The following is an 11,609-nucleotide window of genomic DNA, read 5'->3' as shown; positions in this document are numbered from 1 at the left end:
TATGATACTGGTTTGGTGGTGATGAACTACTTTAGCTTGTTCTTATCTGTGAAGCTCCTTATCTGACCTTCAATTCTGAATGATAACTTTGCTGGGTGGAGTAATATTGGTTGTAGGTTCTTGCTGTTCATCACTTTGAATATTTCTTGCCACTCCCATCTGAGAAATCGTATGGGTGCTCCCTTAAAGGTAACTAACTATATTTCTCTTGCTGCTTTTAATATTCTCTTTGTTTTTTGCTCTTAGCATTTTAATTATGATGTGTCTTGGTTTTGTCCTCTTTGAATTCCTTTTCTTTGGGGTACTGTGCGCTTCCTGGGCTTGTAAGTCTATTTCTTTCACCAGGTGGGGGAAGTTTTCTGTCATTATTTCTTCAAATAGGTTTTCAATATCTTGCTGTTTCTCTTCTTCGGGCACCCCCATAATTCGGATGTTGATACACTTGAAGTGGTCCCAGAGACTCCTTACACTATCTTCATATTTTTGGATTCTTTTTTCTTTTTGCTTTTCTGGTTGGGTGTTTTTTGCTTCTTTGTATTTCAAATCTTTGACTTGATTCTTGGGATCCTCTAGTCTGCTGTTGGATTTCTGTATATTATTCTTTATTTTAGTCAGTGTATGCTTAATTTCTAGTTGGTCCTTTTTCTTATCCTCTGTGTCTCACTAAATTTATTGGCGGTTTCTAGAAAATTATTGAAAAACCTTATAACTGTTGTTTTGAACTCTATATCCAGTATTTTGCTTTCCTCCATTTCTTTCATTTGTAACCTGTTTCTTTGTCTTCACATTTTAGCTGCTTCCTGTGTTGATAGAGTGATTTTGTGTGCTAGCTGTCCTATAGGGCCCAATGGCTCAGCCTTCCCAGTTACCTGAGGTGGACACTCTTGGTGCACCCCTTTGTCAGCTGGTGCACAGTCTTATTGTAGTTAAGCCTTGATTGTTGTTGGTATCCCTGAGAGGAATTGACCTCCAGGCAAATTGGCTGTGAGGATCAGTTATGTCTACGATGGGAGAACTTCTGTGCTGGAGACACCCTTATGGGACAAGACTTGCTTCAGTGGGGTTTTGGTGCTCACTGAATCTGCCCCCTGAGTGTGTGTCTTATGTACCTGAGGAGTTGTACTCTGGATAGTCCCACTCTGACCACTGGGTACACTGGCTCTTGAATCTCCAAGGAGGTGCAAATTTAGCTTCTGCCTGAGGCCACCCAGTAGGAGCTATGGAGAAATATGCCGATCCCTCTTCACGTATACAGTAGTCTTTTTTCTTCTAATTGCATCTTACCTACATTTCCTTGAGCAAATTCAAACCTTTATCTCCTTTCCTTTAATGTTTTGTAGTCACAAATAATCCCTTTTTATACTGTGAGTTTATTTCCAAATTTCAGTACCTATTGTTTTCTATTTAAAAATTTTTTGTTATTTACTTTAACTTTTATGTTATATTTAAGTATATAATATTCTATTGTGAATAGGAGTTGAAATTTCCTGTTTCTATCTGTCTGTGAGTTAGTTATTCATAGCTTGTATAACTTTTTTTTTGTAGAATTACATCTTTCAGTATTTTCTGTAATTCAAGTTTTGTGGTGGTAGCTTCTGTATATCTGAAAAAGTCCTCATGTTTTCTTAATATTTTAACGATAACATTGCTGAATATATTATTCTTCACTGTTTCCCCCCTCTCTTTTAAATAGTTTGAATATTTGCTCCTGACACTTCACAGGTAAGACCTCTTACCTGGGCTGATCCCCCACCTAATGTAGTCACCAATAATACCAAACACCTTGGTCATCCAGGAGGACCATGGGAGGGGCAGGAAAGTATAATTAATTACACAGGGGTCTCTACCCAACTTCCCTTTTGTATGACACAAAATCAAAACACTGCCTCTTTGTGTGTAAAATTAAAGAGAGGTTTCTATCTTGTGTGGACACCAAAGAAAGGGTGTCACTACTATTACTATTTGCCCCTTGGAGAGGTGCAGAAAATGTAACTAAGACCTGGTCCTTAGAAAAAGAAATGGACAGCCAGTATGAAATGGAATAGCCATGGCCTAGAACAAAGAATATCCTTACATGATGTTATTCTACAATGTCATTAAAATTTTCCCCAGATTTCTGTTAGCCCAATTACTTATAATAGTACCTCAAACCCTTGGGGATCAATAAAAAATCATCTTTTTGGTGCTTGGAGACAAAGGTAACACATCTCTTAATATCCTAAAATTACAACAGCATAATATACAATTATCCCAAGCAAACTTACAAATTAACTCTTTGAATGTCTGGAGCAATTTAAAAAGGACACGAAAGGATTTAATCCCTTCCACTGTGTAGAGGGCTTTCTGGGAAGGCACCTGAGCATTTTATATTGGCCCCTCTTGCTCTTTTGGCCAAGAGGGTCCTTCTTCTCACAATCCAATTGCTCACAGGTGCTGCCTGAGTTTTCTGTTCATGTCGAGGTTGAAGCCTTATGATGACTGGTACCATGGATCTATCTCTTACCGAGTGGGGTGAGCTGGGACTTCCCTGGAGAAGAAACCCGGGTTCCCCAAGATATGTGATCAGTGCTGGGGCCCCGCCAGTAGGCGAGGGGATCCTAAGGCAGGAGCTAAACGTGGAGGCCACGAGAGCATAGGACACCAAGGAGACAGAACTGAATCTGACATCACCCTGCTTGGCCCCAGAGGATGGCTGGTTAGCCAGTGATGGGTAAGATTCCTCAGGGAAGGAACAACCTAAGACAGGCACAGGCCCACAAAGAGGGGCCATCAGGAGAGAACTTGGGGGTCAACTGAGGTGGGGCACAGATCCTCACCCTCCCCCCCCCCCCCGCAACTTTGTAGGAGCCTGAAACCACACCCCTGCTGAGGGAGTCTCCTGCCCCCATGGCTGCTCAACCTCCCACGCCCAGCTCAAATCGGGACCGGGTAAAAGACAGAGACTTGGCTGACAGCAGCTGCCCTTGCACTACAACAAGATTTGTTTGAGTTGTCTTGTAAACATGGTGTGGGGAAGTGGGTTTTTGATATCTAAATCCAGCCTACCATCAAGAATGCTCAGGGCCTACTCAAGAAGGCAAATACTTTCTAATATCCTTTCCTAATATTTACACAGTAAAATAAGATTGTTTTAGAGCAGTGTTTCCCGAAGTGTGGTACGCATACCCCCAGGGGTATGGGAAGAGTTTGGTGGGGGTACACGTTGCACCGGAGTTTGGTGGGGATATGCACTGTACCATGCTTAGCTGCACCTAATTATATGTTCTCATGAGTACTAGGGGTACTCAGCATTACGAAAATTATAGAAGGGGTACACATATGTCAAAAGTTTGGGAAACACTGTTTTAGAGTAATAAAATTGACAGTAAAATAGTAGACAAGTTTTCAGGCTAATTTAAATAGGCCAATTGAAATAAGCAAATATCCTAGAAAAACTAATTGCACTGGACAAAAAGCTGTTCCTAAGGTGTTAACTAAAATTTTTATTGGTAGTTCATCTCAGGATAAAATCTCACAACAGAAAATGAACCTAAACCAGTCATATTATAGTGCAAAAAATTAACATTTAAAATCTATCAAGACTACATTATAAAATTTTCAAAAGCCTCCCAATATTTAAATCAAAAAAGGGGGAAAGTACAAGAATATCATGTAAGAAAAAATATCCTGAAAGTAAATTACATCTAGAAAATTTGTACTTTAGAAAATTAATTGTAATGCTAACAGCAAGACACCCATGAAAAACACACATGGTGTCAAACAAGCCAGAGGAAAATCATTTTGGGCAATAAATGAAAAAGGATCCCAAGTCAAATTTATAGAAAATATTCCTCTATTAACTTTTGTTTGAGAATATGTTTGTATATTTTCAGAAAACAACTCTCAGACCATGTGGATTCTGGCAACAGTGAGGAATTGACAGGACTGCTCCAGCCATGGAGACAGAAGAGAAGCAGTCCAGAGATGGAAGACGCTGACGATGCCTTGCCATACTAGCAGACAGCAGCTGTGTGTCGCTGAAGGACGCCCAGGACCAAACCAGAGAGGGTTGGACCTGCATTACCACCATTTGTCCACCATCCAGAACTGAAATACCATGGCTGACATGTACACATAAGGAACTGTTTGACATTGAAATTGGGTCTCAAAAGAACTGTTGGCCCAGAAAGAAACTCACTACAGAGTGATTCATATGCTTGTCTCATTTTTGATTCTTTTTTTATTATTATTAAGTTATTATCTGTGTACATATACCATTGCCTCCCCCCCCCATTTTTTATTCTTATTAAGTATATTTTCAGTAGGACATGATCTCACTCATCTAGGGGAAATGGTAAACAATATAGACTGATGAACAAGAACAGACCCAGAGGTAAGGAACCATGGGTCAGACTGTTGGACCTCAAAGTGGGGGTGGGGATAAAAGGGAGAGATCAACCAAAGGACTTATGTGCATACATATGAGCCTAACCAGTGGTCAAGGAAAATAAGGGGAGGGGGCATGAGTGGAGAGGGGTGGGGGATTGGAATGGGGGGTTGAGGACAAATATGTGATACCTTAATCAATAAAGAAATAAATAAAATAAAATCTCTAAGGATAAAAAATTAAAAAAAATTGTTTGAATATTTGATTCTACTCTCCTTGCTTGTAGAGTTTTTGCTGAAAAATCCAATTGTAATCTAATAAGATTTCCTTTATAGCAGTGGTTCTCAACCTTTCTAATGCCCTTATCCTTTAATACAGTTTCTCATGACCCCCAACCATAAAATTATTTTCCTTGCTACTTGATAACTGTAATTTTGCTACCGTTATGAATCATAAATGTAAATATCTGTGTTTACTGATGGTCTTAGGTGACACTGCTAGTGGTTCTCAACCTGTGGGACACCCTTATGAGGCAAGACTTGCTCAGGACCCACAGGTTGATGCCCAACTGCCCGTTTAGGCCTGATCCCACTGGTCAGACACCCCTCACACAATCCAGGACTGCTGGCTCCCAGCTTCTTACCTGCCTGCTTGCCTGATTGCCCTTAACTGTCTGCCGGCCTGATAACCCCTAACCACTCCCTGCCAGCCTGATCGATGCCTAACTGCTTCCCTGCCGGCATGATTGCCCTTAACTGTCCTCCCCTAGAGGGTTGGTTTCCCCCAACTGCCCTCCCCTGCTGACCTGGTCACTTCTAACTACCTTCCCTTGCCAGCCTGGTTGCCCCTAACTACCCTCCCCTGAAGGCCTTGTCTCCACCCCCCCCCCCCCCTTCAAATGCCCTCCCTTGCAGGCCTGGTTGTTCCCAACTGCCCTTCCCTGCTGGCCTGGTTGCCTCAACTGCCCTCCCCTGCCAGCTTGGTCACCCCTAACTGCCCTTGTTTGCAGGTTTGGTCTCCCTCAACTGTCCTCCCTGCAGGCCTGATTGTCCCCAATTGACGTCCCCTGAAGAGCTGGTTCCTCCCAACTGCCCTCCCCTGCTGCCCATCTTATGACAGCCAACTTGTGTCCACATGGGGGCAGCCATCTTTGACCACATAGGGATAGCCATCTTGTGTGTTGGAGTGATGGTCAATTTGCATATTACCCCCTTTTTAAAAAAATATATATTTTATTGATTTTTTACAGAGAGGAAGGGAGAGAGATAGAGAGCTAGAAATGTCGATGAGAGAGAAACATCGACCAGCTGCCTCTTGCACACCCCCTACTAGGGATGTGCCCGCAACCAATGTACATGCCCTTGACCAGAATCGAACCTGGGACCTTTCAGTCCGCAGACCGACGCTCTACCAATGAGCCAAACCGGCTTTGGCTGCATATTACCCTTTTATTAGATAGGATGTTCTTTGGTTAATCTTCCCCAATACCACCTCTCTCCCCTCTGAGACCTGTCAGTCTGATACATGTATTTATACCTCTGGACCTATTTTGTTCATCAGTTTATTTTGTTCATTAGATTCCACATATAAATGAGATCACGTGATACTTGATTTTCTCTGACTGGCTTATTTCACTTAGCATAATGCTCTCCAGGTCCATCAATGCTTTGCAAAAGGTAAGTTTTCTTTCTTTTTTTTATAGCTCAGTAGTATTCCATTGTGTAAATGGAGCACAATATTTTTTTATCCACTCATATACTGATGGGCACTTGGGCTGTTTCCAGACTTTGGCTATCTGTAATAATAAAATAAAAGTGTAATATGCAAGTCGACCAGCTAACGGCAGAATGACCATTCGGACAACCATGCTATGACACCCACTGGCACCAGGCCAGCCAGGTGGATGTGATGTGATTGGTTGGGGGGGGCCTCACCATTGCCCATGACTGCCCTGCAGAGGGAGGGCCAGGCCACTGGCCAGTGGGATGATTAATCGGGGGGCTCCATGATTGCCCCAAAGAGGGAGGCCCAGGCCATTGACTGGTGGGCTGTGGTGGGTGGGCAGGGTCTCCCTCTGTGGGCCGTGATCCATCACAGAGCCCAGGCCTGGTGAGCAGGGCCTATCTCTTTGGGGCGACCAATTGATCATGAAGCCCTGTGATGGATCGCCCCAAAGAGGGAGGCCCAGGCTACCTGGTGGCGGCACTATGGCGGGTGGGCAGAGCTTCCCTCTGTGGGGTGATCAATCATGGGGCTCCAGGACTGCAAGAGGGCTCAGGCCGGGATGAGGGACAACCCCCCACCTCTGGCAGTGCAAGAATTTCATGCACATGTGCCTCTAGTCCCATATAATAAAAGCCTAATATATGCAAATTGACCAAACAGTAGGACAACTGGTGGAACAAGTGGTCGCTATGACATGCACTGATCACCAGGGGGCAGATGCTCAAAGCAGGAGCTGCCTCCAGCCCACAGGCCCTAGGTAAGCCAAGGTAGGTGCCAGCGGGGGCCCCTGATCACCCTGCTGGTCACCCCACATATAGGCCCTGATTGCCGGCCAGGGTTAGGGACCCTATCCATGCCCAAATTTCATGCATCAGTCCTCTAGTTATAAATAACATCCCAGTAAATATGGAGTGCATATATTCTTTCAAATTAGTGTTTCAGATTTCTTTGCATATGTTTCCAGATGTGGAATCACTGGGTCAAAATGCAGTTCTATTTTTAATTTTTGAGGAAACTCCATACTGTGTTCCACCAGTGTGGATTCCACCAAGTGGCTACACCAGACTGCATTCTCATCAAGAGTGCACAAGGGTTAAAATCTTCCATAACCACATACAGTTTTATCTTATGTCAACATCTTAAATAACTACAGTACATTTATCTAAACAAAGAAAGTAACCTTGTTACAATACTATTAACTAAAGTTAATAAAATAAAATAAAAATTTCTCAGATTTCACCAAGTTTTCAATTAATTTCTTTTCCTGTTCCAGGATCCAATCCAGGATATATCATTACATTATTGTCATGACTCCTTAGTCTCCTCCAAGCTGTTACAGTGCCTCATTTTTATCTCTCATATCTGTGACAATTTCCAAGAGTTGTAGAGGGCCACCTGGGAAAACACATGGGCATTTTCTTTAATTATCGTCAGCTGAACTCAAGGCATAGGCAGAGCCACGCCTTGGGAACATGTTTTCCCAAGATGGCGGACATGTTGCCAGCTTGGCCTTCATATCAGCCCAGGTGTCAGCAGGGGTGGGTCTAGTAAATGTAAATCCAGGCATGCTAGGGCCTACTTAAGAATGCAAATAAGCTGGTGTTACTTCCTGGTATTGGGGGTATAAAATAAATGCGCTGGCAGGGGTCGTCTTCTTCCTGCCTCTCCAGCAGACAGGATGGCGGCCTACCCAGCTCCCAGCTTAAAATCTATCTCTGTGTCTTCTCTCTTTATTTCTAATATTTCTCAATCCCTGACTGCCTCCACTTAGAACCGGTTCATTTCATCTCTCTTTCCATACGGGACACAGAAAGGGGAGATCCCCGCCATGTCTGGCCCCCACTGCATCAGGCTCCCACAAAGAGTAGTGTTTGGTTAGTTTGTAGAATGTCTCCTACTTGGGGTTTGTTTAGTATTTTCTCCTGATTTTGCTGAAGTCGTGCATCATTGGGAAGGATATCACTGCATCATATCAGTGGGTACATAATGTCAGTTTATATGTATGATGTTAACCCCAATCACTTGGCTAAAATGATGTCTGCCAGGATGCTCCACTGTAAATTTATTATTTTCCCCTCTGTAATTACTACATATCTAGAGGGAAGCACTTTGAATCTATGCTACATCTTATTTGGACTTCAACTTTTGTGTCAGGCTAACCAAGGTCTAGTATTCTGTGTGCATAAAACAGAATTTCTCAAGTCACAGAAGCTTCTCCCTTTCCCCGAACAGAGGTTTTCCATGGGGTCAGTTTATAAGCTAACCTCACAGGTTTTCTTTGTGGTTGTTTTTTCCACTTTAGCCCTACAGGAATTACTTTTTACTGTCTTACAAACTCAATTAATACACTTATCAATAGAAGAATGCTTGTTATATCCAGCAATTCTTTGTGTTTTGCAATGGAAGACTTTTTTTTTCTTTTTCAAATTAACTATGCCAACATCTTGCTGAAAATGAATTTTGCTTCCACCCACATGCAGTGACACCAACATACATTTATATTATTTTCATCATTATAATTGGTTATATTTTCTGAGTCCAAAATAAAGACTCTTATTCTGAGAAAGACTTCTTGATTTGCGAAATATTTTTATGTAAAAAGATTATATAATTGTGTAAAAATAAAGTTGTTATTATACTTTTAGTCTACATCTCAGTCATTTGTTTTAAAGAATGAAATTACAAAAAAATTGAGGCAATTCAGAGGACATATGTTCTCTGAATCTGTGGCTCATTAATCATGTTGCTCAACCTCTCCTTCCTGTTTAGGACATATGGTCTTCTACAACACCGTTACATCTATTGAACATTGAGCTCCCTTGTTTTTCTGTATTTGATGAAGATGATATGAGGAAATTCCTATATCTAAACAATGGATAGACATACAAGTATACTTAACAAAAATAGTTCTTAACAATTCTTAAAAATTGGTTCAATCATTTTGTATTATTATTTTATTACATTGCTCATGTCTGACTTCTACACTGATTCCACTGATAACCCTTCCAGCATGCTTATTTCTATGGAGGTATTTTTTTTTTTTTTTTGACTGGTGCCATCTGTCATCTTGCATGCTGAGTGGATTTGCATGTGATGATTACTGGTTTCCTAGTCCCTTGAATCTCACAGTTCTTCATGAAAGAGGAGGATTTCAGTATGGCTGTAATCAAATACCTGACTCATTTGAATTTCCTGTTGAGATTCAAACCTGAAACTGAAAGTTAATGTTTTCCATGAACTTTCTGTTTAGGCTGGGGTAGAGGCTAGGCCTATATGTACGTGTGTGTGTGTGTGTGTGTGTGTGTGTGTGTGTGTGTGTGTAAGGGGAAGGCTAAGTCCTATTGCTCAATAAAGCAAGGAACAGATGGCACTGTCAGTTCTAGACACAGCACAGTCACACACCATATGAGCATTCCCAAACATTGCCGCATATGCTGCCATCAATCCCGCTGGCATTTAAACCCCCCACCTCCAAGAAAACCAAATTTACTCCATTCCCCTAAATAATAAAAACTTCTTGACTTTCTGCCCTTCCTCCACATTCCTTCTCACTCCATGATCCCTAGCGCTAGTTGGAGATGAGTTCCAAACTAAAAATTAAAAAAAATCAAGACTTTAGTTATTTGTTCTCTATGGCAAGAAGAGACTGACACACGTTGGTTCTGGAAATAAATAAGTAGGACTCATCACGGTAAAGGTGAAAATTATTTATTCACTGAAAAAGTACTGTAATGTAAGTCCTCACTTAATATTGTGAATGTGCTCTTGGGAACTGTGACTTTAAGAAAAATAATATATAATGAAATCAATTTTACCACAGACTAATTGATATAAACTAGAGTTAAGTTCCTATGGTATATTTCTGGCCACAAAAAACATCAACAAACTGTTAAATAAAGGGCCAGAACACTTCTAATTCTAAACATTGAAATAAATGGGACCTAAACATATCTTACCTAATAATAGACAAACATGTAAACTGACCATACCTTTGCTACGCCTATAGCCAATCAGAGTGAGTATGCAAATCAACCCCCAAAAAGATGGTGGTTAATTTGCATACATAGGTGCCCAGCGCCTGTGTCCCAGGAATATCCTGGTACCCAGGTCACTGTGAGGTAAGGCTGTGTGGGCCCAGAGCAGCTTGGGAAGGGCTTGAGCCAGGGGGCTCCTGGGCAGGGCCAAGCTTGTAATCAGAACGAGGGGCAGGAGCAGAGCCTGTGATCCCAGGGAGCTGGGGGTCCTCTGCCCAAGGTAGAAAGCCTCACATAGAGGCTTTTGGTCTGGGCAGGTCTGGAAAGGGGCGGAGCCTGCAATCATAGGAGCTGGGGGTCCCCTGCCCTGGGCAGGAGCAGAGCCTGAGATTGCAGGGAGCTGGGGGTGCCCTGCCCAAGGCTGAAAGCCTCTGTCAGAGGCCTTTGGCCTGGGAAGGCCTGGACAGGAGCAGAGCTGGCGATCAGAGGGACCTGGAAGGCCCCTGCCTAGGCCTAAAGCTTCGGCCAGAGACTTTAGGCCTGGGCAGAGCCCAGCCCGCAATTGGTGTGAACTATAGAGGAAACACCGTTTCTGACTGCACATTGGCTAAGCTCCCTGTATGCCCCTGGTAATATTCTTAGTAACTTGGGTAATAAGAATCCAAAAAGGTGATCTAGGGTTTTCCACCACACTTCTAGAGAAAAAAACGAAGGTCCGCTGCTGGAGGGCTAAGAAATATCATATCCTGCCCTAGGTGGTTTGACTCAGTGGATAATGCCTTGGCCTGCCGACCGCAGGGTCTGGGTTTGATTGTGATCAAGGGCATGTACCTACGTTGCAGGGTCCTCCCTGGCAGAGGCCCAGATCAGGGCTCATGCAGAAGGCAACCAATCAAAGTGTTCCTCTCACTTTGATGTTTCTCTCTGTCTTTCCCTTTCTCTTCCACATTCTCTAAAAGTCAATGGAAACATATCCTCAGGTGAGGATAAATATAATAATAATAATAAAGAAATGCATATCCTATAAAAGACACATCTTGAAAATGCCTAAAGAAAGTTGTCATTTTTTTCTTGGTGAAGGGACTGGAGTCCGTGTTGATGAAAACACCTTGGTGGCTGTGGTGGCTGGCAGTGGCTGCAGCAGTGGGGTGATGGGGCTGGTGCTTTCCCTGGTCAGCCAGGTTGCCTCCCACAAAGGAAGGACAGACTACGACTTAGGCCCACTCTTCAGAGGGCCTAAGCCGTAAGTAGGACATCCCCTGAGGGCTCCCAGTATGTGAGAGGGGGCAGGTTGGGCTGAGGGACACCCCATCCCCAGTGCACAAATTTCGTGTACTGGGCCCCTAGTTTTTAAATAAAGATGAATAAAATCAAGGAAGATAACTTTTTCCCAACTTGCTTAGTCCAGCTCAGGGTTGTGGGTGGACTGAGCCCCTCCAGGCAGCTCAGGGAGCAAGATGGGAACCCACCTTGGACAGGACACCCTTCCATCACAGGATGTACTTAAACCAATACTCACACTCACTCAGACTAAAACAACTTAG

This window comes from Pipistrellus hanaki, assembly GCF_964339955.1.
Source record: "Pipistrellus hanaki genome assembly, chromosome: 3".
Taxonomy (NCBI): Eukaryota; Metazoa; Chordata; class Mammalia; order Chiroptera; family Vespertilionidae; genus Pipistrellus; species Pipistrellus hanaki.
The sequence above is the reverse complement of the archived record's forward strand: the minus strand, read 5'-3'. Positions refer to the sequence as shown.